At 49.8% G+C, this 21,429-nt stretch overlaps 14 non-coding genes across 14 annotated transcripts; 10 read left to right on the forward strand and 4 right to left on the reverse strand.

Moving 5' to 3' along the window:
- Positions 1 to 156: 156 nt before the first annotated feature.
- Positions 157 to 347, forward strand: LOC137990084 (U2 spliceosomal RNA). The gene has a single exon (XR_011121111.1). It is a non-coding gene; the product is annotated as a U2 spliceosomal RNA (small nuclear RNA).
- A 194-nt stretch (positions 348 to 541) lies between these two features.
- On the forward strand, positions 542 to 705 carry LOC137990110 (U1 spliceosomal RNA). The gene has a single exon (XR_011121137.1). It is a non-coding gene; the product is annotated as a U1 spliceosomal RNA (small nuclear RNA).
- Positions 706 to 1,681: 976 nt separating this feature from the next.
- On the reverse strand, positions 1,682 to 1,800 carry LOC137990093 (5S ribosomal RNA). The gene has a single exon (XR_011121120.1). It is a non-coding gene; the product is annotated as a 5S ribosomal RNA (ribosomal RNA).
- Positions 1,801 to 2,067: 267 nt separating this feature from the next.
- Positions 2,068 to 2,259, forward strand: LOC137990121 (U2 spliceosomal RNA). Its single transcript, XR_011121148.1, has one exon. It is a non-coding gene; the product is annotated as a U2 spliceosomal RNA (small nuclear RNA).
- A 5,639-nt stretch (positions 2,260 to 7,898) lies between these two features.
- On the forward strand, positions 7,899 to 8,089 carry LOC137990085 (U2 spliceosomal RNA). Its single transcript, XR_011121112.1, has one exon. It is a non-coding gene; the product is annotated as a U2 spliceosomal RNA (small nuclear RNA).
- A 194-nt stretch (positions 8,090 to 8,283) lies between these two features.
- Positions 8,284 to 8,447, forward strand: LOC137990111 (U1 spliceosomal RNA). The gene has a single exon (XR_011121138.1). It is a non-coding gene; the product is annotated as a U1 spliceosomal RNA (small nuclear RNA).
- A 976-nt stretch (positions 8,448 to 9,423) lies between these two features.
- On the reverse strand, positions 9,424 to 9,542 carry LOC137990094 (5S ribosomal RNA). Its single transcript, XR_011121121.1, has one exon. It is a non-coding gene; the product is annotated as a 5S ribosomal RNA (ribosomal RNA).
- Positions 9,543 to 9,808: 266 nt separating this feature from the next.
- LOC137990122 (U2 spliceosomal RNA) lies at positions 9,809 to 10,000 on the forward strand. Its single transcript, XR_011121149.1, has one exon. It is a non-coding gene; the product is annotated as a U2 spliceosomal RNA (small nuclear RNA).
- Positions 10,001 to 15,639: 5,639 nt separating this feature from the next.
- LOC137990086 (U2 spliceosomal RNA) lies at positions 15,640 to 15,830 on the forward strand. The gene has a single exon (XR_011121113.1). It is a non-coding gene; the product is annotated as a U2 spliceosomal RNA (small nuclear RNA).
- Positions 15,831 to 16,024: 194 nt separating this feature from the next.
- Positions 16,025 to 16,188, forward strand: LOC137990112 (U1 spliceosomal RNA). The gene has a single exon (XR_011121139.1). It is a non-coding gene; the product is annotated as a U1 spliceosomal RNA (small nuclear RNA).
- Positions 16,189 to 17,164: 976 nt separating this feature from the next.
- Positions 17,165 to 17,283, reverse strand: LOC137990095 (5S ribosomal RNA). Its single transcript, XR_011121122.1, has one exon. It is a non-coding gene; the product is annotated as a 5S ribosomal RNA (ribosomal RNA).
- A 266-nt stretch (positions 17,284 to 17,549) lies between these two features.
- LOC137990123 (U2 spliceosomal RNA) lies at positions 17,550 to 17,742 on the forward strand. The gene has a single exon (XR_011121150.1). It is a non-coding gene; the product is annotated as a U2 spliceosomal RNA (small nuclear RNA).
- A 193-nt stretch (positions 17,743 to 17,935) lies between these two features.
- On the forward strand, positions 17,936 to 18,099 carry LOC137990113 (U1 spliceosomal RNA). Its single transcript, XR_011121140.1, has one exon. It is a non-coding gene; the product is annotated as a U1 spliceosomal RNA (small nuclear RNA).
- Positions 18,100 to 19,074: 975 nt separating this feature from the next.
- On the reverse strand, positions 19,075 to 19,192 carry LOC137990096 (5S ribosomal RNA). Its single transcript, XR_011121123.1, has one exon. It is a non-coding gene; the product is annotated as a 5S ribosomal RNA (ribosomal RNA).
- Between the last annotated feature and the right edge of the window lie 2,237 nt (positions 19,193 to 21,429).

Here is a 21,429-nt window from a genome sequence, read left to right on the forward strand (position 1 = left end):
GGAGACGTCGACGTTATTTTGCCCGCCAGTGGGGGGCGGATGGAGTCATCGCCTCTATGTTTCCAACAAGCTCGTTTTTCGCTTCGGGCCACCTGCTTAATTCACCCTCTGTACCACCTGATTTGCTTAGTTTTATTTCGCCTCTGTCGCCTAATACTGGTGACCAATGCCTCAGGCGTTGGATGAGTCTGTCGACTGGTGACCTTTGGTCTGCCATTCACCGCTGCTCATCGAGCAGCTCATATATTAAACTGATTTTTGGAACTGGGCCGTGGAAAAGAGGCTTGCCTCGTCCCGGCCACGGGTTGCCTCGGTATAGCACTACCTCCGAGCGTGGCCCACTTCCCTCTGGGGAAGAAATAATCAAGTGAAAGCAGAACAAATGACCAAGCAACCAACCTTCACATTCTCTTCTCTTTTCTAGGTAGCATAGCAGCGAGTGGACAGCACGACACGACAGGACGAGGAGCACGTGACCCCCATTACCACATGGTATGCGCAGACAAGTTGCGTTTTGCGGTTCCGGAGAGGTTGAAAAGGCATACTTACCTGACGCGGGAGGCACTGTGATCAGGGAGGCAGTCCTCTCAAGGTGAGGCTCTTTCATTGCACTTCGATTGGGTTGACCCTTGCGATTACCCCAAATGTGGGTAACTCGAGCGTATAATTTCTGGTAGTGGGGACCTGCGTTCGCGCTAGTCCCCGCACCAAACCCCGGTGGCAAAGTTGGCTAATGGGAAGGTTTGTTGGTAACGTTTCAGGCAGGGCAGGGAAGGAGATGCGGTGGCGGTGTAAGGACTAAGGAAGGTGAGTTGTATTTGTGAATTCCACTGCTGAAATTGTAGGTGAATGTTCCGTACTTGGTGCACTGCAAAACTGTGATTTTATTTCTTTCATTCTTGGCCGTAGAGAGAGCGAGAGGACGTGTTTATTTCAGCCGCATCGATTTCCATCGATAGACGAGTGAGACAAGAAAATGCCAGCGGGTCGAGCTCTTATCCTCGTGCATCGTTTCGAAAACGTAAGTGGATGTGTGTTTGTACTGCTCCATCGCGATAGATTTCTTTTGCGTTGTGTTATGTTGCGTTCTGGAGAGCCCGTTTTGCATTGAGTAACTGAGGACCCGCCAGATCAGTTGGCGTTACATTTCTGTGGCCAACACTTTGTGGTTTCTCTATGTTATCAGTTAATTGGATTGTTATCATAAAAAGTAAATCTTTCATGGTCAGGATAGTGTCTTATCGGCCCTTTGAATACGTACTGTCCGTGTTGAGCAGGGAACAGTAAGACTTTGAAGTGCGCTACGTCACGTAAGTCACGTTTTCGCAGGATCAATGTTGTAGTGTTGTAGCCTTCGTTGTATGCATATCATCCGGGCTAGGTTAACTTCCATCTAATGCATAACAGTGCATGCATTTTTTACTTGTCGTATCCTGTTCTTTGCTCACACGAAAAGATACGTTTCATGTCATAAACGTTGGATTGATAAGATCTCGCGCGCACGCGCTCCCTTGGGAATACAAGTTCCACTTTCTCGTGTGAACTATTTTGTTTTTGTTGTATGTCTCATCTTTGACATATCGTTGGCATGTTGTGTTCAAAAAACCTGGTTTGGAATGTTCTTTCATTAAAGGAAACTGAGATTTTTTGAGATAATCAAGTGTACAGAAGGAAAAAGGGAAGCCTACAACACGGGGTATTCCCAGGCGGTCTCCCATCCAAGTACTAACCCCGCCCGACAGGGCTTAACTTCGGTGATCGGACGAGAACCGGTGTTTTCCCTGTGGTATGGTCGTAGACAAGTAATTCGCCGTGAAAATTAACTTTGTTATAAGGGAAAATAAAAACGAGGTCAGAGCAAGCACAATGTGCATTTGTCCTCTTGCCGTCAACGCAAGTGCCATGCAATGCTGGTCCTGCTGCCCACTGTACAAGGGCGATCGTTGTGTGCGCCTCGCTTTCAGGTTGGCTTTGGGCATTCCTTCCTTGGCACGGATTGTAATCGGACCACCATATCTCGTGGCCATGAGACTGGGAGCACCTTGTCCGCTGTGAGCATTTACGGGCATCGCTTCTCGGCCTTTTGGCTAAGATCAAGTGTAGTATCTGTTCTTATCAGCTTAATATCTGATACGCTGCTCATCGAGCAGCTCATATATTAAACTGATTTTTGGAACTGGGCCGTGGAAAAGAGGCTTGCCTCGTCCCGGCCACGGGTTGCCTCGGTATAGCACTACCTCCGAGCGTGGCCCACTTCCCTCTGGGGAAGAAATAATCAAGTGAAAGCAGAACAAATGACCAAGCAACCAACCTTCACATTTCTCTTCTCTTTTCTAGGTAGCATAGCAGCGAGTGGACAGCACGACACGACAGGACGAGGAGCACGTGACCCCCATTACCACATGGTATGCGCAGACAAGTTGCGTTTTTGCGGTTCCGGAGAGGTTGAAAAGGCATACTTACCTGACGCGGGTTTTTATTATCTGCCAGGTTCGTGCCTTTCCTTGTGGTACGCGTAAGTTCCGTATTGGAATTGGAGTGTGGGGACAAGCGTTTTTGGGATTTGTGGTAAGATTTTTGATTCCTGAGTTTTACTGGTGACCCTCCTGGGGACTTATGCTTGGCGTCCTGCCATAACCCAGGGTAGCCAGTCTTTCTGTTCCCTTCCTGGGAGCTTTGCTTTCCGGGGGGACTGTTTTTTCTCTTTTTCCCTTTTCATCATGCCTCTTGCGGCCTTTAAGAGGACAGTAGTCCTCGACCTTTCCGATGTTCCAACCTCTGTTCCCAGGGCGGAACTTGTTACAGCCATCAAGGGAAAGTTCACCCCCTTTGTGATTGACAGTATTCAGTTTGTTCCCGTAAAACTGGTTCAGATTACTTTCGCTGACCCAAAATGTAAAAATATTGTTGAAGGTTATGATTTTGTCACTTTAGCTGGTGCTAAGTGCAAAGTCATGTATGCTGGGCCTCGAGCTCAAAATGTTATGTTGTATCACTATCCCTTTGAGGAGAGTGATGATCGCCTCCGGCCCTACTTTTCCTCGTACGGGAAGGTGGAGACGATAAGGCACCAGCATTACCCGGGTGACCCTGCAATCTGCACTGGAGCCCGTATCATCAAAATGGTTCGTTCTGGCCGGATCCCTCGTAATCTGGACATTGCTGGATATAAATGTAAGGTGTGGTATGTGGGTCAGCCGGCCGAATGTGATATCTGTCGTGGGGAACACCTCACCAAAAACTGTGACTTGCGCGGGAAGTGCCGCAGGTGTCGGGAGCCTGGTCACATGGCCAGGGATTGCCCAACCCCCCCAATGCCTGGGGGAACCCACCATCTTCGCCTGCGACCCCCGCCCATCCGTCCGCTTCACTTGTTGTTGGTGCCACTCCCCCGGAGTCGCTGCCTCCCCTCCTGGATGTCAGTTCTGGTCCTGAGGACCTTCCCACTTCTCCTGCAAGCTCTGACCATGAGGACTCTGGGGACGAGGGGGTAACCCTTCGTCCTCCTGCCCCCACGCAACCTGGTATTTCAAGTTGGGGTTCCCACACCGACCTCAGGGACAATGAGTTATCCCCCCTGGTACTCCACCCATGGCCTCTCCTGCCACCAGTAAATGTTAAGGAGGGTGCGGCCCTCCCTAAAACGGTAATGGTGGGTCCTCGACGCGCGTGCAGGTGGCTGCCTCCCCCGCCGCTGCGTCTGATGGTTTGGCTGCGCCACAGAGTAATACAATGTTAACACTAGTAGTAACGTAGTTGGTGTAATGGACAATACTACTATAGTTAATGGAAAAGAAATGGAAATGGATAATAGTAATAATGTAGTTACTGGAAAAGAAATGACAAATAATGCTGTAGTTAATGGAAAAGAAATGGAAATGGATAATAGTAATAATGGAAAAGAAATGGATACGAATGATAATGAACTAGTTAATGAGACTGAATACAGTCAAAGTATATTTAGTGACGATGACCCTTTAACGGGCATCAATGTAACCCCTGTAAATACCCCACAGGTTCTATCTCTGTCTCCCGTAATGGTTAACGAGGTCGAGCTGACTGATTCACCAGTCACTAAGCGTGGACTTTCGGATGTTGAGGCTTCCTCTGATGATCAGGTCAAGTCTAAGAAGAAAGCGAAGAAACCTCTTCCTGGTTCTGCGGTCCCCGGCCGCTCGAAGTCTGGAAAGGGCAGGGAGTCTGGGAGGGCTGTTCATTCTGGCCTTCCCTCCTTGGCTCCCCCTGCCCCGGTTCGGAGCCGTCGCTCCTAGTTGTGCTGTCTCTCTCTTTCTTCTCAGTTATGGCTCTCTCTATCCTCTCCTTAAACACCAATGGTCTCAGGGACTCGTCCAAGCGCGCTGGTGTTCTGCACTGGTTACGTTCCTTTCCTCAGGTCCCTGACATTGTCTGCCTACAAGAGGGCCCACTGCTCTTCAGACAGTGAATGTCAGTCTGGTTTCGTTCATCTGGTTTTAATGCAGTTGCTTCTGTTGGCTCTGCACACTCTTGTGGTTGCATCATTTTATTCCGCCCCACGGTCACCCTTACGAGCTCTTGGTGTGACACCGCTGGGCGTGTTGTTTTTTGCCACTTTACCCATTCTGGGCACCCGTTTCGTATCTGCTGTCTCTACGCCCCCAATCGCAACCCAGCCCGTGACGACTTCCTGGACGACGTCTCGTCTTGGGTTGATCCCACCTATCCGACCTTCCTTGCCGGGGACTTTAACACTGTGTTCGACCGCGCCCTCGATCGTCGGGGCTCCAATGTCTCTGACACTTCCCGCGAAAGTACTGCTACCTTAAAACGTCTTTTTGACTCCTGCTGTTGTCTGGACATTTGGAGGCACCTGCATCCTTCCGATTCTGCCTTCTCTTGGACTCGCTCAGACGGCCTTATGGCCTCCCGTATTGATCTCATTGGTGCCCCGTACTCCTGTTACCATCAGTCTTGACTTGCGATATTATTCCTTGTCCGTTTTCGGATCACTGTGGTGTGGTGCTTTCTTGTAGTGTCCCAGACATTGCTGCTCCTGGGACAGTTTCTGGAAGCTCAACATTTCTGTCCTCAATGATGAGGACTATATCCAGCATATCACTAATTTTTGGTCCGTTTGGAGGCAGTCCATGCTGTCCTTCCCGTCACTAGCTAAGTGGTGGGATAAGGGCAAGAGCCAAATCAAAGGCCTCACAATTAAATATTGCGCTGAGCGCTCGAAAGAAAACATCGCAGTGTCGAGACCTCCTTGGCCGACTAGCTGGGCATCTTAAGAACCGTGTTGATGCCGGTTTCACCTCCTGTGTTGAGCCGTACCATTCTACCCTGTCTGCCCTTGCTGCCCTAGACCTCGAGGCAGCTCGGGGAGCCCAAGTCCGTGCTCGGGCCAATGGGTTGAGGAAGGTGAAACCTCCTCGGCCTTTTTCTTCCGTCTGGAAAAGAAGCGTGCCGCCGACCGACTTATTTCAGCACTTCGATGCGATGATGGCACAGTGGTCTCGAGTTCAAAGGACCTATGCCAGGCTTTTGCTTCCTTTTATTCTAACTTGTTTAGTGCCGAGCCTACTGACGGGGACGTGGCTCTTTCCCTGCTCGACGCCCTCACCTCCACCTTGTCCGCCGACCAGGCTCAACAGTGTGATGGTCCTCTCCAGTCGGAGGAGTGTTATACTGCTTTATGTGGGATGGCTCGAGGCAAGACCCCGGGCTTGGATGGCCTCCCTATGGAGTTTTATGTCAAATTCTGGCCGGTGCTCGGACAGGACCTCGTGCTCGTCCTGAACTCATGTTATGAGGCTGGCACTCTCAGCCTCTCTCAGCGTCGAGGCATCATTTCTCTCATCTTTAAGACGGGTGACCGGCTGAACCCTCGTAACTGGCGGCCAATTTCCCTCCTTAGTGTGGACTACAAGCTCGCTGCCCGCGTCATCGCTGGGCGTCTCCTGAAGGTTATTCATGCCGTGGTGGCTGAGGATCAAACCTGTGGTGTCCCCGGTCGTTATATTGGTGAGAACGTCGCTTATCTCCGAGACATGGTCCATTACGCCACGCAATCCGGGTCTCCTTGTGCCATCCTCTCGCTCGACCAAGAAAAAGCGTTTGATCGCGTTGATTGGTCCTTTCTGCATGCCACCCTCTGCAGAATGGGTTTCCAAACCTCCTTTCTGCGCTGGATCCGCCTTTTCTATAATGCTGTTCAGAGTGCTGTCATTGTTAACGGTCATGTCTCAAACTTTTTCAGTCTCACACGGGGGGTGCGTCAAGGCTGCCCCCTCGCACCTTTGCTGTATGTTATGGTCGCTGAGGTCTTGGCCGCCAATATTCGAGCAAATCCCGCCATTACTGGACCTTTGCTGCCTGGACTGCCCTCACCGCTCTCTCCAATTTCCCAGTACGCGGATGACACATCGCTCATCTTGTCCTCCGATGCCTCCATTAGGGCTGTTTTTGACACCTACACAAGGTATGAGCTTGGTTCTGGATCCAAGCTCAACCTGACAAAGTCTCGCGGCTTGTGGCTGGGGTCTTGGGCTGGCCGAACTGACCCCCCTGTCCCTCTCGACTGGACATCTTCTAAGCTTAAAATCCTCGGAGTCTTCATTGGCCCGCATGACATTGATGAACTAATTGGCGGCCTCGGATAGAGGCTGTGGAACGCGTCCTCTCCTCCTGGCGTCAGCGCTCCTTGTCTTTTCATGGCAAGGCTTTGGTCATCAATTGCCTGGCCCTCGCCAGGGTTTGGTATGTGGCATCCCTGGTCCACATGCCCCCCTGGGTACTTAAAGAACTTAACTCCCTTGTTTTCTCATTCTTCTGGAAAACCAAGCGGGAGCTCGTTGCACGTGCTGTGGTCGTTCAGCCCACATCGCTGGGAGGTTTCTCGGTGGTGGACATTAAGCTCAAGGTTTGGTCGCTTCTGGGTCAGTGGGTCAAACGGTCTACTTTGTCCTCGTCAAGCTGGTCCTCCTTTGTGTCGTACTGGTTTCAATCGTGTTTTGCTGCCTCCTCTCTTGATGTTTTCTCCCGTCCCGCTGCCTTCGACAGGTCCCTGTTACCGCCATTTTACTCCTCTTTGCTTTTGGCCTGGGAGTCGCTTGGTGGCTCTTTTTCCCCCTCCCGGGGAACTTTGGTTTTCGCATCCTCTGACCCTCACGTTGTCGCCTCCGTGGCTTTTTTTCTCTGCCAAAGTCGGTTACCAGTTTCTTTTATCCTGTTCCTCTGTCACACCGCACTGTGTAGTTAAGTTCTTTCCCTCCTTTGGGGACCTTTACTGGTATGATACGTGGCGCCAGTTCCACTTCTTTGATTTTGACCGCTTTGTTGTTGATTTCTCCTGGAAGGTAGCTCATGGTGTGATTTACACTGCTGAGCGTCTTCTCTCTTTTGGTTTATCTGTCTCCTCCGCTTGTTTTTGTGGTCCTGTCGTCGAGTCACTGTCGCATTTGCTCTTTGTGTGTCCCCTTGCTCAAAGTGTTGTTGGTTGGCTACAGTCCCTCCTTTTTCATTTCTCGCCTATGTGTCCTGTGCTTGAGCGTCGCCATTTACTTTTTGGTTTCAATTCCACTGAGCTTCACGCAGTGCCCAAAGTCTTCAGTTACCTGTTGTGTGCCTGTAAGTTTCACATCTGGCTGGCCCGCAATGACTACCGCTTTCGTTCTGTCAACCTGGGGCCCTCGCCGTCATTGAGGGAGCAAAGGCCCGTGTCAAGTTCCACCTCCCCTTGCTCTTCAAGCGTTTTTCAACCCGGAGACGTCGACGTTATTTTGCCCGCCAGTGGGGGGCGGATGGAGTCATCGCCTCTATGTTTCCAACAAGCTCGTTTTTCGCTTCGGGCCACCTGCTTAATTCACCCTCTGTACCACCTGATTTGCTTAGTTTTATTTCGCCTCTGTCGCCTAATACTGGTGACCAATGCCTCAGGCGTTGGATGAGTCTGTCGACTGGTGACCTTTGGTCTGCCATTCACCGCTGCTCATCGAGCAGCTCATATATTAAACTGATTTTTGGAACTGGGCCGTGGAAAAGAGGCTTGCCTCGTCCCGGCCACGGGTTGCCTCGGTATAGCACTACCTCCGAGCGTGGCCCACTTCCCTCTGGGGAAGAAATAATCAAGTGAAAGCAGAACAAATGACCAAGCAACCAACCTTCACATTCTCTTCTCTTTTCTAGGTAGCATAGCAGCGAGTGGACAGCACGACACGACAGGACGAGGAGCACGTGACCCCCATTACCACATGGTATGCGCAGACAAGTTGCGTTTTGCGGTTCCGGAGAGGTTGAAAAGGCATACTTACCTGACGCGGGAGGCACTGTGATCAGGGAGGCAGTCCTCTCAAGGTGAGGCTCTTTCATTGCACTTCGATTGGGTTGACCCTTGCGATTACCCCAAATGTGGGTAACTCGAGCGTATAATTTCTGGTAGTGGGGACCTGCGTTCGCGCTAGTCCCCGCACCAAACCCCGGTGGCAAAGTTGGCTAATGGGAAGGTTTGTTGGTAACGTTTCAGGCAGGGCAGGGAAGGAGATGCGGTGGCGGTGTAAGGACTAAGGAAGGTGAGTTGTATTTGTGAATTCCACTGCTGAAATTGTAGGTGAATGTTCCGTACTTGGTGCACTGCAAAACTGTGATTTTATTTCTTTCATTCTTGGCCGTAGAGAGAGCGAGAGGACGTGTTTATTTCAGCCGCATCGATTTCCATCGATAGACGAGTGAGACAAGAAAATGCCAGCGGGTCGAGCTCTTATCCTCGTGCATCGTTTCGAAAACGTAAGTGGATGTGTGTTTGTACTGCTCCATCGCGATAGATTTCTTTTGCGTTGTGTTATGTTGCGTTCTGGAGAGCCCGTTTTGCATTGAGTAACTGAGGACCCGCCAGATCAGTTGGCGTTACATTTCTGTGGCCAACACTTTGTGGTTTCTCTATGTTATCAGTTAATTGGATTGTTATCATAAAAAGTAAATCTTTCATGGTCAGGATAGTGTCTTATCGGCCCTTTGAATACGTACTGTCCGTGTTGAGCAGGGAACAGTAAGACTTTGAAGTGCGCTACGTCACGTAAGTCACGTTTTCGCAGGATCAATGTTGTAGTGTTGTAGCCTTCGTTGTATGCATATCATCCGGGCTAGGTTAACTTCCATCTAATGCATAACAGTGCATGCATTTTTTACTTGTCGTATCCTGTTCTTTGCTCACACGAAAAGATACGTTTCATGTCATAAACGTTGGATTGATAAGATCTCGCGCGCACGCGCTCCCTTGGGAATACAAGTTCCACTTTCTCGTGTGAACTATTTTGTTTTTGTTGTATGTCTCATCTTTGACATATCGTTGGCATGTTGTGTTCAAAAAACCTGGTTTGGAATGTTCTTTCATTAAAGGAAACTGAGATTTTTTGAGATAATCAAGTGTACAGAAGGAAAAAGGGAAGCCTACAACACGGGGTATTCCCAGGCGGTCTCCCATCCAAGTACTAACCCCGCCCGACAGGGCTTAACTTCGGTGATCGGACGAGAACCGGTGTTTTCCCTGTGGTATGGTCGTAGACAAGTAATTCGCCGTGAAAATTAACTTTGTTATAAGGGAAAATAAAACGAGGTCAGAGCAAGCACAATGTGCATTTGTCCTCTTGCCGTCAACGCAAGTGCCATGCAATGCTGGTCCTGCTGCCCACTGTACAAGGGCGATCGTTGTGTGCGCCTCGCTTTCAGGTTGGCTTTGGGCATTCCTTCCTTGGCACGGATTGTAATCGGACCACCATATCTCGTGGCCATGAGACTGGGAGCACCTTGTCCGCTGTGAGCATTTACGGGCATCGCTTCTCGGCCTTTTGGCTAAGATCAAGTGTAGTATCTGTTCTTATCAGCTTAATATCTGATACGCTGCTCATCGAGCAGCTCATATATTAAACTGATTTTTGGAACTGGGCCGTGGAAAAGAGGCTTGCCTCGTCCCGGCCACGGGTTGCCTCGGTATAGCACTACCTCCGAGCGTGGCCCACTTCCCTCTGGGGAAGAAATAATCAAGTGAAAGCAGAACAAATGACCAAGCAACCAACCTTCACATTTCTCTTCTCTTTTCTAGGTAGCATAGCAGCGAGTGGACAGCACGACACGACAGGACGAGGAGCACGTGACCCCCATTACCACATGGTATGCGCAGACAAGTTGCGTTTTTGCGGTTCCGGAGAGGTTGAAAAGGCATACTTACCTGACGCGGGTTTTTATTATCTGCCAGGTTCGTGCCTTTCCTTGTGGTACGCGTAAGTTCCGTATTGGAATTGGAGTGTGGGGACAAGCGTTTTTGGGATTTGTGGTAAGATTTTTGATTCCTGAGTTTTACTGGTGACCCTCCTGGGGACTTATGCTTGGCGTCCTGCCATAACCCAGGGTAGCCAGTCTTTCTGTTCCCTTCCTGGGAGCTTTGCTTTCCGGGGGGACTGTTTTTTCTCTTTTTCCCTTTTCATCATGCCTCTTGCGGCCTTTAAGAGGACAGTAGTCCTCGACCTTTCCGATGTTCCAACCTCTGTTCCCAGGGCGGAACTTGTTACAGCCATCAAGGGAAAGTTCACCCCCTTTGTGATTGACAGTATTCAGTTTGTTCCCGTAAAACTGGTTCAGATTACTTTCGCTGACCCAAAATGTAAAAATATTGTTGAAGGTTATGATTTTGTCACTTTAGCTGGTGCTAAGTGCAAAGTCATGTATGCTGGGCCTCGAGCTCAAAATGTTATGTTGTATCACTATCCCTTTGAGGAGAGTGATGATCGCCTCCGGCCCTACTTTTCCTCGTACGGGAAGGTGGAGACGATAAGGCACCAGCATTACCCGGGTGACCCTGCAATCTGCACTGGAGCCCGTATCATCAAAATGGTTCGTTCTGGCCGGATCCCTCGTAATCTGGACATTGCTGGATATAAATGTAAGGTGTGGTATGTGGGTCAGCCGGCCGAATGTGATATCTGTCGTGGGGAACACCTCACCAAAAACTGTGACTTGCGCGGGAAGTGCCGCAGGTGTCGGGAGCCTGGTCACATGGCCAGGGATTGCCCAACCCCCCCAATGCCTGGGGGAACCCACCATCTTCGCCTGCGACCCCCGCCCATCCGTCCGCTTCACTTGTTGTTGGTGCCACTCCCCCGGAGTCGCTGCCTCCCCTCCTGGATGTCAGTTCTGGTCCTGAGGACCTTCCCACTTCTCCTGCAAGCTCTGACCATGAGGACTCTGGGGACGAGGGGGTAACCCTTCGTCCTCCTGCCCCCACGCAACCTGGTATTTCAAGTTGGGGTTCCCACACCGACCTCAGGGACAATGAGTTATCCCCCCTGGTACTCCACCCATGGCCTCTCCTGCCACCAGTAAATGTTAAGGAGGGTGCGGCCCTCCCTAAAACGGTAATGGTGGGTCCTCGACGCGCGTGCAGGTGGCTGCCTCCCCCGCCGCTGCGTCTGATGGTTTGGCTGCGCCACAGAGTAATACAATGTTAACACTAGTAGTAACGTAGTTGGTGTAATGGACAATACTACTATAGTTAATGGAAAAGAAATGGAAATGGATAATAGTAATAATGTAGTTACTGGAAAAGAAATGACAAATAATGCTGTAGTTAATGGAAAAGAAATGGAAATGGATAATAGTAATAATGGAAAAGAAATGGATACGAATGATAATGAACTAGTTAATGAGACTGAATACAGTCAAAGTATATTTAGTGACGATGACCCTTTAACGGGCATCAATGTAACCCCTGTAAATACCCCACAGGTTCTATCTCTGTCTCCCGTAATGGTTAACGAGGTCGAGCTGACTGATTCACCAGTCACTAAGCGTGGACTTTCGGATGTTGAGGCTTCCTCTGATGATCAGGTCAAGTCTAAGAAGAAAGCGAAGAAACCTCTTCCTGGTTCTGCGGTCCCCGGCCGCTCGAAGTCTGGAAAGGGCAGGGAGTCTGGGAGGGCTGTTCATTCTGGCCTTCCCTCCTTGGCTCCCCCTGCCCCGGTTCGGAGCCGTCGCTCCTAGTTGTGCTGTCTCTCTCTTTCTTCTCAGTTATGGCTCTCTCTATCCTCTCCTTAAACACCAATGGTCTCAGGGACTCGTCCAAGCGCGCTGGTGTTCTGCACTGGTTACGTTCCTTTCCTCAGGTCCCTGACATTGTCTGCCTACAAGAGGGCCCACTGCTCTTCAGACAGTGAATGTCAGTCTGGTTTCGTTCATCTGGTTTTAATGCAGTTGCTTCTGTTGGCTCTGCACACTCTTGTGGTTGCATCATTTTATTCCGCCCCACGGTCACCCTTACGAGCTCTTGGTGTGACACCGCTGGGCGTGTTGTTTTTTGCCACTTTACCCATTCTGGGCACCCGTTTCGTATCTGCTGTCTCTACGCCCCCAATCGCAACCCAGCCCGTGACGACTTCCTGGACGACGTCTCGTCTTGGGTTGATCCCACCTATCCGACCTTCCTTGCCGGGGACTTTAACACTGTGTTCGACCGCGCCCTCGATCGTCGGGGCTCCAATGTCTCTGACACTTCCCGCGAAAGTACTGCTACCTTAAAACGTCTTTTTGACTCCTGCTGTTGTCTGGACATTTGGAGGCACCTGCATCCTTCCGATTCTGCCTTCTCTTGGACTCGCTCAGACGGCCTTATGGCCTCCCGTATTGATCTCATTGGTGCCCCGTACTCCTGTTACCATCAGTCTTGACTTGCGATATTATTCCTTGTCCGTTTTCGGATCACTGTGGTGTGGTGCTTTCTTGTAGTGTCCCAGACATTGCTGCTCCTGGGACAGTTTCTGGAAGCTCAACATTTCTGTCCTCAATGATGAGGACTATATCCAGCATATCACTAATTTTTGGTCCGTTTGGAGGCAGTCCATGCTGTCCTTCCCGTCACTAGCTAAGTGGTGGGATAAGGGCAAGAGCCAAATCAAAGGCCTCACAATTAAATATTGCGCTGAGCGCTCGAAAGAAAACATCGCAGTGTCGAGACCTCCTTGGCCGACTAGCTGGGCATCTTAAGAACCGTGTTGATGCCGGTTTCACCTCCTGTGTTGAGCCGTACCATTCTACCCTGTCTGCCCTTGCTGCCCTAGACCTCGAGGCAGCTCGGGGAGCCCAAGTCCGTGCTCGGGCCAATGGGTTGAGGAAGGTGAAACCTCCTCGGCCTTTTTCTTCCGTCTGGAAAAGAAGCGTGCCGCCGACCGACTTATTTCAGCACTTCGATGCGATGATGGCACAGTGGTCTCGAGTTCAAAGGACCTATGCCAGGCTTTTGCTTCCTTTTATTCTAACTTGTTTAGTGCCGAGCCTACTGACGGGGACGTGGCTCTTTCCCTGCTCGACGCCCTCACCTCCACCTTGTCCGCCGACCAGGCTCAACAGTGTGATGGTCCTCTCCAGTCGGAGGAGTGTTATACTGCTTTATGTGGGATGGCTCGAGGCAAGACCCCGGGCTTGGATGGCCTCCCTATGGAGTTTTATGTCAAATTCTGGCCGGTGCTCGGACAGGACCTCGTGCTCGTCCTGAACTCATGTTATGAGGCTGGCACTCTCAGCCTCTCTCAGCGTCGAGGCATCATTTCTCTCATCTTTAAGACGGGTGACCGGCTGAACCCTCGTAACTGGCGGCCAATTTCCCTCCTTAGTGTGGACTACAAGCTCGCTGCCCGCGTCATCGCTGGGCGTCTCCTGAAGGTTATTCATGCCGTGGTGGCTGAGGATCAAACCTGTGGTGTCCCCGGTCGTTATATTGGTGAGAACGTCGCTTATCTCCGAGACATGGTCCATTACGCCACGCAATCCGGGTCTCCTTGTGCCATCCTCTCGCTCGACCAAGAAAAAGCGTTTGATCGCGTTGATTGGTCCTTTCTGCATGCCACCCTCTGCAGAATGGGTTTCCAAACCTCCTTTCTGCGCTGGATCCGCCTTTTCTATAATGCTGTTCAGAGTGCTGTCATTGTTAACGGTCATGTCTCAAACTTTTTCAGTCTCACACGGGGGGTGCGTCAAGGCTGCCCCCTCGCACCTTTGCTGTATGTTATGGTCGCTGAGGTCTTGGCCGCCAATATTCGAGCAAATCCCGCCATTACTGGACCTTTGCTGCCTGGACTGCCCTCACCGCTCTCTCCAATTTCCCAGTACGCGGATGACACATCGCTCATCTTGTCCTCCGATGCCTCCATTAGGGCTGTTTTTGACACCTACACAAGGTATGAGCTTGGTTCTGGATCCAAGCTCAACCTGACAAAGTCTCGCGGCTTGTGGCTGGGGTCTTGGGCTGGCCGAACTGACCCCCCTGTCCCTCTCGACTGGACATCTTCTAAGCTTAAAATCCTCGGAGTCTTCATTGGCCCGCATGACATTGATGAACTAATTGGCGGCCTCGGATAGAGGCTGTGGAACGCGTCCTCTCCTCCTGGCGTCAGCGCTCCTTGTCTTTTCATGGCAAGGCTTTGGTCATCAATTGCCTGGCCCTCGCCAGGGTTTGGTATGTGGCATCCCTGGTCCACATGCCCCCCTGGGTACTTAAAGAACTTAACTCCCTTGTTTTCTCATTCTTCTGGAAAACCAAGCGGGAGCTCGTTGCACGTGCTGTGGTCGTTCAGCCCACATCGCTGGGAGGTTTCTCGGTGGTGGACATTAAGCTCAAGGTTTGGTCGCTTCTGGGTCAGTGGGTCAAACGGTCTACTTTGTCCTCGTCAAGCTGGTCCTCCTTTGTGTCGTACTGGTTTCAATCGTGTTTTGCTGCCTCCTCTCTTGATGTTTTCTCCCGTCCCGCTGCCTTCGACAGGTCCCTGTTACCGCCATTTTACTCCTCTTTGCTTTTGGCCTGGGAGTCGCTTGGTGGCTCTTTTTCCCCCTCCCGGGGAACTTTGGTTTTCGCATCCTCTGACCCTCACGTTGTCGCCTCCGTGGCTTTTTTTCTCTGCCAAAGTCGGTTACCAGTTTCTTTTATCCTGTTCCTCTGTCACACCGCACTGTGTAGTTAAGTTCTTTCCCTCCTTTGGGGACCTTTACTGGTATGATACGTGGCGCCAGTTCCACTTCTTTGATTTTGACCGCTTTGTTGTTGATTTCTCCTGGAAGGTAGCTCATGGTGTGATTTACACTGCTGAGCGTCTTCTCTCTTTTGGTTTATCTGTCTCCTCCGCTTGTTTTTGTGGTCCTGTCGTCGAGTCACTGTCGCATTTGCTCTTTGTGTGTCCCCTTGCTCAAAGTGTTGTTGGTTGGCTACAGTCCCTCCTTTTTCATTTCTCGCCTATGTGTCCTGTGCTTGAGCGTCGCCATTTACTTTTTGGTTTCAATTCCACTGAGCTTCACGCAGTGCCCAAAGTCTTCAGTTACCTGTTGTGTGCCTGTAAGTTTCACATCTGGCTGGCCCGCAATGACTACCGCTTTCGTTCTGTCAACCTGGGGCCCTCGCCGTCATTGAGGGAGCAAAGGCCCGTGTCAAGTTCCACCTCCCCTTGCTCTTCAAGCGTTTTTCAACCCGGAGACGTCGACGTTATTTTGCCCGCCAGTGGGGGGCGGATGGAGTCATCGCCTCTATGTTTCCAACAAGCTCGTTTTTCGCTTCGGGCCACCTGCTTAATTCACCCTCTGTACCACCTGATTTGCTTAGTTTTATTTCGCCTCTGTCGCCTAATACTGGTGACCAATGCCTCAGGCGTTGGATGAGTCTGTCGACTGGTGACCTTTGGTCTGCCATTCACCGCTGCTCATCGAGCAGCTCATATATTAAACTGATTTTTGGAACTGGGCCGTGGAAAAGAGGCTTGCCTCGTCCCGGCCACGGGTTGCCTCGGTATAGCACTACCTCCGAGCGTGGCCCACTTCCCTCTGGGGAAGAAATAATCAAGTGAAAGCAGAACAAATGACCAAGCAACCAACCTTCACATTCTCTTCTCTTTTCTAGGTAGCATAGCAGCGAGTGGACAGCACGACACGACAGGACGAGGAGCACGTGACCCCCATTACCACATGGTATGCGCAGACAAGTTGCGTTTTGCGGTTCCGGAGAGGTTGAAAAGGCATACTTACCTGACGCGGGAGGCACTGTGATCAGGGAGGCAGTCCTCTCAAGGTGAGGCTCTTTCATTGCACTTCGATTGGGTTGACCCTTGCGATTACCCCAAATGTGGGTAACTCGAGCGTATAATTTCTGGTAGTGGGGACCTGCGTTCGCGCTAGTCCCCGCACCAAACCCCGGTGGCAAAGTTGGCTAATGGGAAGGTTTGTTGGTAACGTTTCAGGCAGGGCAGGGAAGGAGATGCGGTGGCGGTGTAAGGACTAAGGAAGGTGAGTTGTATTTGTGAATTCCACTGCTGAAATTGTAGGTGAATGTTCCGTACTTGGTGCACTGCAAAACTGTGATTTTATTTCTTTCATTCTTGGCCGTAGAGAGAGCGAGAGGACGTGTTTATTTCAGCCGCATCGATTTCCATCGATAGACGAGTGAGACAAGAAAATGCCAGCGGGTCGAGCTCTTATCCTCGTGCATCGTTTCGAAAACGTAAGTGGATGTGTGTTTGTACTGCTCCATCGCGATAGATTTCTTTTGCGTTGTGTTATGTTGCGTTCTGGAGAGCCCGTTTTGCATTGAGTAACTGAGGACCCGCCAGATCAGTTGGCGTTACATTTCTGTGGCCAACACTTTGTGGTTTCTCTATGTTATCAGTTAATTGGATTGTTATCATAAAAAGTAAATCTTTCATGGTCAGGATAGTGTCTTATCGGCCCTTTGAATACGTACTGTCCGTGTTGAGCAGGGAACAGTAAGACTTTGAAGTGCGCTACGTCACGTAAGTCACGTTTTCGCAGGATCAATGTTGTAGTGTTGTAGCCTTCGTTGTATGCATATCATCCGGGCTAGGTTAACTTCCATCTAATGCATAACAGTGCATGCATTTTTTACTTGTCGTATCCTGTTCTTTGCTCACACGAAAAGATACGTTTCATGTCATAAACGTTGGATTGATAAGATCTCGCGCGCACGCGCTCCCTTGGGAATACAAGTTCCACTTTCTCGTGTGAACTATTTTGTTTTTGTTGTATGTCTCATCTTTGACATATCGTTGGCATGTTGTGTTCAAAAAACCTGGTTTGGAATGTTCTTTCATTAAAGGAAACTGAGATTTTTTGAGATAATCAAGTGTACAGAAGGAAAAAGGGAAGCCTACAACACGGGGTATTCCCAGGCGGTCTCCCATCCAAGTACTAACCCCGCCCGACAGGGCTTAACTTCGGTGATCGGACGAGAACCGGTGTTTTCCCTGTGGTATGGTCGTAGACAAGTAATTCGCCGTGAAAATTAACTTTGTTATAAGGGAAAATAAAAACGAGGTCAGAGCAAGCACAATGTGCATTTGTCCTCTTGCCGTCAACGCAAGTGCCATGCAATGCTGGTCCTGCTGCCCACTGTACAAGGGCGATCGTTGTGTGCGCCTCGCTTTCAGGTTGGCTTTGGGCATTCCTTCCTTGGCACGGATTGTAATCGGACCACCATATCTCGTGGCCATGAGACTGGGAGCACCTTGTCCGCTGTGAGCATTTACGGGCATCCTTCTCGGCCTTTTGGCTAAGATCAAGTGTAGTATCTGTTCTTATCAGCTTAATATCTGATACCGCTGCTCATCGAGCAGCTCATATATTAAACTGATTTTTGGAACTGGGCCGTGGAAAAGAGGCTTGCCTCGTCCCGGCCACGGGTTGCCTCGGTATAGCACTACCTCCGAGCGTGGCCCCCTCCCCCCTGGGGAGAAATAATCAAGTGAAAGCAGAACAAATGACCAAGCAACCAACCTTCACATTCTCTTCTCTTTTCTAGGTAGCATAGCAGCGAGTGGACAGCACGACACGACAGGACGAGGAGCACGTGACCCCCATTACCACATGGTATGCGCAGACAAGTTGCGTTTTGCGGTTCCGGAGAGGTTGAAAAGGCATACTTACCTGACGCGGGAGGCACTGTGATCAGGGAGGCAGTCCTCTCAAGGTGAGGCTCTTTCATTGCACTTCGATTGGGTTGACCCTTGCGATTACCCCAAATGTGGGTAACTCGAGCGTAGGAAGTCTGGTAGTGGGGACCTGCGTTCGCGCTAGTCCCCGCACCAAACCCCGGTGGCAAAGTTGGCTAATGGGAAGGTTTGTTGGTAACGTTTCAGGCAGGGCAGGGAAGGAGATGCGGTGGCGGTGTAAGGACTAAGGAAGGTGAGTTGTATTTGTGAATTCCACTGCTGAAATTGTAGGTGAATGTTCCGTACTTGGTGCACTGCAAAACTGTGATTTTATTTCTTTCATTCTTGGCCGTAGAGAGAGCGAGAGGACGTGTTTATTTCAGCCGCATCGATTTCCATCGATAGACGAGTGAGACAAGAAAATGCCAGCGGGTCGAGCTCTTATCCTCGTGCATCGTTTCGAAAACGTAAGTGGATGTGTGTTTGTACTGCTCCATCGCGATAGATTTCTTTTGCGTTGTGTTATGTTGCGTTCTGGAGAGCCCGTTTTGCATTGAGTAACTGAGGACCCGCCAGATCAGTTGGCGTTACATTTCTGTGGCCAACACTTTGTGGTTTCTCTATGTTATCAGTTAATTGGATTGTTATCATAAAAAGTAAATCTTTCATGGTCAGGATAGTGTCTTATCGGCCCTTTGATACGTACTGTCCGTGTTGAGCAGGGAACAGTAAGACTTTGAAGTGCGCTACGTCACGTAAGTCACGTTTTCGCAGGATCAATGTTGTAGTGTTGTAGCCTTCGTTGTATGCATATCATCCGGGCTAGGTTAACTTCCATCTAATGCATAACAGTGCATGCATTTTTTACTTGTCGTATCCTGTTCTTTGCTCACACGAAAAGATACGTTTCATGTCATAAACGTTGGATTGATAAGATCTCGCGCGCACGCGCTCCCTTGGGAATACAAGTTCCACTTTCTCGTGTGAACTATTTTGTTTTTGTTGTATGTCTCATCTTTGACATATCGTTGGCATGTTGTGTTCAAAAAACCTGGTTTGGAATGTTCTTTCATTAAAGGAAACTGAGATTTTTTGAGATAATCAAGTGTACAGAAGGAAAAAGGGAAGCCTACAACACGGGGTATTCCCAGGCGGTCTCCCATCAAGTACTAACCCCGCCCGACAGGGCTTAACTTCGGTGATCGGACGAGAACCGGTGTTTTCCCTGTGGTATGGTCGTAGACAAGTAATTCGCCGTGAAAATTAACTTTGTTATAAGGGAAAATAAAAACGAGGTCAGAGCAAGCACAATGTGCATTTGTCCTCTTGCCGTCAACGCAAGTGCCATGCAATGCTGGTCCTGCTGCCCACTGTACAAGGGCGATCGTTGTGTGCGCCTCGCTTTCAGGTTGGCTTTGGGCATTCCTTCCTTGGCACGGATTGTAATCGGACCACCATATCTCGTGGCCATGAGACTGGGAGCACCTTGTCCGCTGTGAGCATTTACGGGCATCGCTTCTCGGCCTTTTGGCTAAGATCCGTGGTTTAGTTTTAATGTGCTTGTTTTAATCAATTTAAAGAAAATTGCTAAATACCCGCTGGGGGGATCGCCTCTTTCTCCCTTGTACGAGCAGTCGCGTAAGATTGGTCCCCCGAGTTATGGCGAGCGCGCCAAATGGTCAGGCCGCTGACCAGAGCCTTGGAGCGGCATTTGCAAGGCGATGTAGTCGAGGAAGGGACGTGTTGTTTGCTGAACCAACGCTGCCCTCGGGGGCAGCTAGGCATCTGCGTTGAGAGCTGGAGAGCCTACCGATTGAAGTTGTAGTTGAGGACCCAGAAATATCTACCTGTGGCGACCTTTGACAGTTTCCTTTAAACCACGTTCCTTTGTACCAGCCATGATGTTTTCGAAGCCTACGTTCTGCCGATATCGATAATTCTGGCGCGTTCTATTGTATTCAACGTCAATCCAATGGTTCTATTTGCTGAACTTTCCGTCGACAAGATTTTAAGGATGCCTTTTTACAACGAGCACGCTTACAGTTCAAGGATTGCCTTTTGCCCTTCAGGATGTTGACCGACCGCTTACGCATCTTCAAGTTTTTTGATGCGCCCCACGAAATTACCGGATTTAGCCATTATTAATCGTCTATCGAAGTTTTGTGATGTGATCTCGCACCGCCGAGGAATGTCGTGCAGAAGGGTGGGAAAATGTTTATGATGGATGTGCGCCATTACCGAGTTCGGATCAGAACACGATCCCGAATTTCAGGCGATTTGGAAAGATTCTGGTGCATTTCGCTATAAAGGTCAACCTCGTACTTGGCCGCCACTGTCATCAAACTGGGCACATGGCGAATGTTTGGTCACACCACTGCATGTTTCAATTGTGATCAGACCGGCCACGTTTCTTCTGATTGTCCTGAACCCCATTATGTGTAACATCTGTAAATCTACCGAGCATCGCGCTAAAAATTGTCCTCATTCCTGTCCCGCGACATTCTACTACCGACGAATCTATGATCTCTCCGACAACCCATCCTATTAGCACACCTGAACAATAATTCTCGGCACCCGAAACCGAATGCGTTACCTCCCGAAATTCCGCCGAAACTTCAACCATGGCTATTCCCTACTACTACACCTGTTAATCCGCCCGAAATCCGACGATTTGCTGCCGAACACTGATGATATACCTGATGATATTAGCATCGAAGAACCTTTTTCTCACCAATGGAATCGGATGTTGAAGGAAATAATGACGAACAGTCCCTATTTTGTTTGACTCTAACACTGCTAGTTTCGGTTTCTACTAAAATCGTAACGAACTCCGGAGTAGGCCTGCTAATTTCATTGAAGCCGTAGTTCCCTTAAGGAAACCAACTCAACCTTACTGTGTATTCTGGGCGATCTACTGACACACAGGCAGAAAAAACGTGAAAATCAGAACCATCGGATGGTGAAATATCTCCAAGAAAACCGGACGAACAAGCATAAAAAAAGCAAGTAAACTGTTGTGAGTGTAATTTGATAACCTGCCCGATTTATCTCTAACTCATATTATGTTTCAAGCTAAATTAGTCACTCTAAACATCCGAGGGTTTGGCAACGGGTCCAAACAACAGTTGATTTTGATTTTGCCAAATCTACGCGAGCAGATTTTATTTGTTTACAAGAGATTTGCTTTCACAACCGATGCAATTAATTGTTTGCGAGCGAAAATGGCCCGGTAAGAGTTTCTGGTCCCCGCGCTAGGTAAAAACAGGGTGGCGTAGCGATTTCTGGTAGCCGAAAATTCACGTTTGAAGTTCTCAGCTGGTCGAAAGATACATCGGGCAGAGTTATCAGTCTGTTAGTAAAAGTGGATAATGTACGTTTTAATGTTTGAATATTTTATGCTCCCACCAATCCTACTGAGCGAAGAGTATTTCCTTGAAACTCTGCCCAATTTTTCATGCCTAATTCCTCGAGGATCATTGCC

Source organism: Montipora foliosa, unplaced genomic scaffold, assembly GCF_036669935.1.
Source record: "Montipora foliosa isolate CH-2021 unplaced genomic scaffold, ASM3666993v2 scaffold_6, whole genome shotgun sequence".
Taxonomy (NCBI): Eukaryota; Metazoa; Cnidaria; class Anthozoa; order Scleractinia; family Acroporidae; genus Montipora; species Montipora foliosa.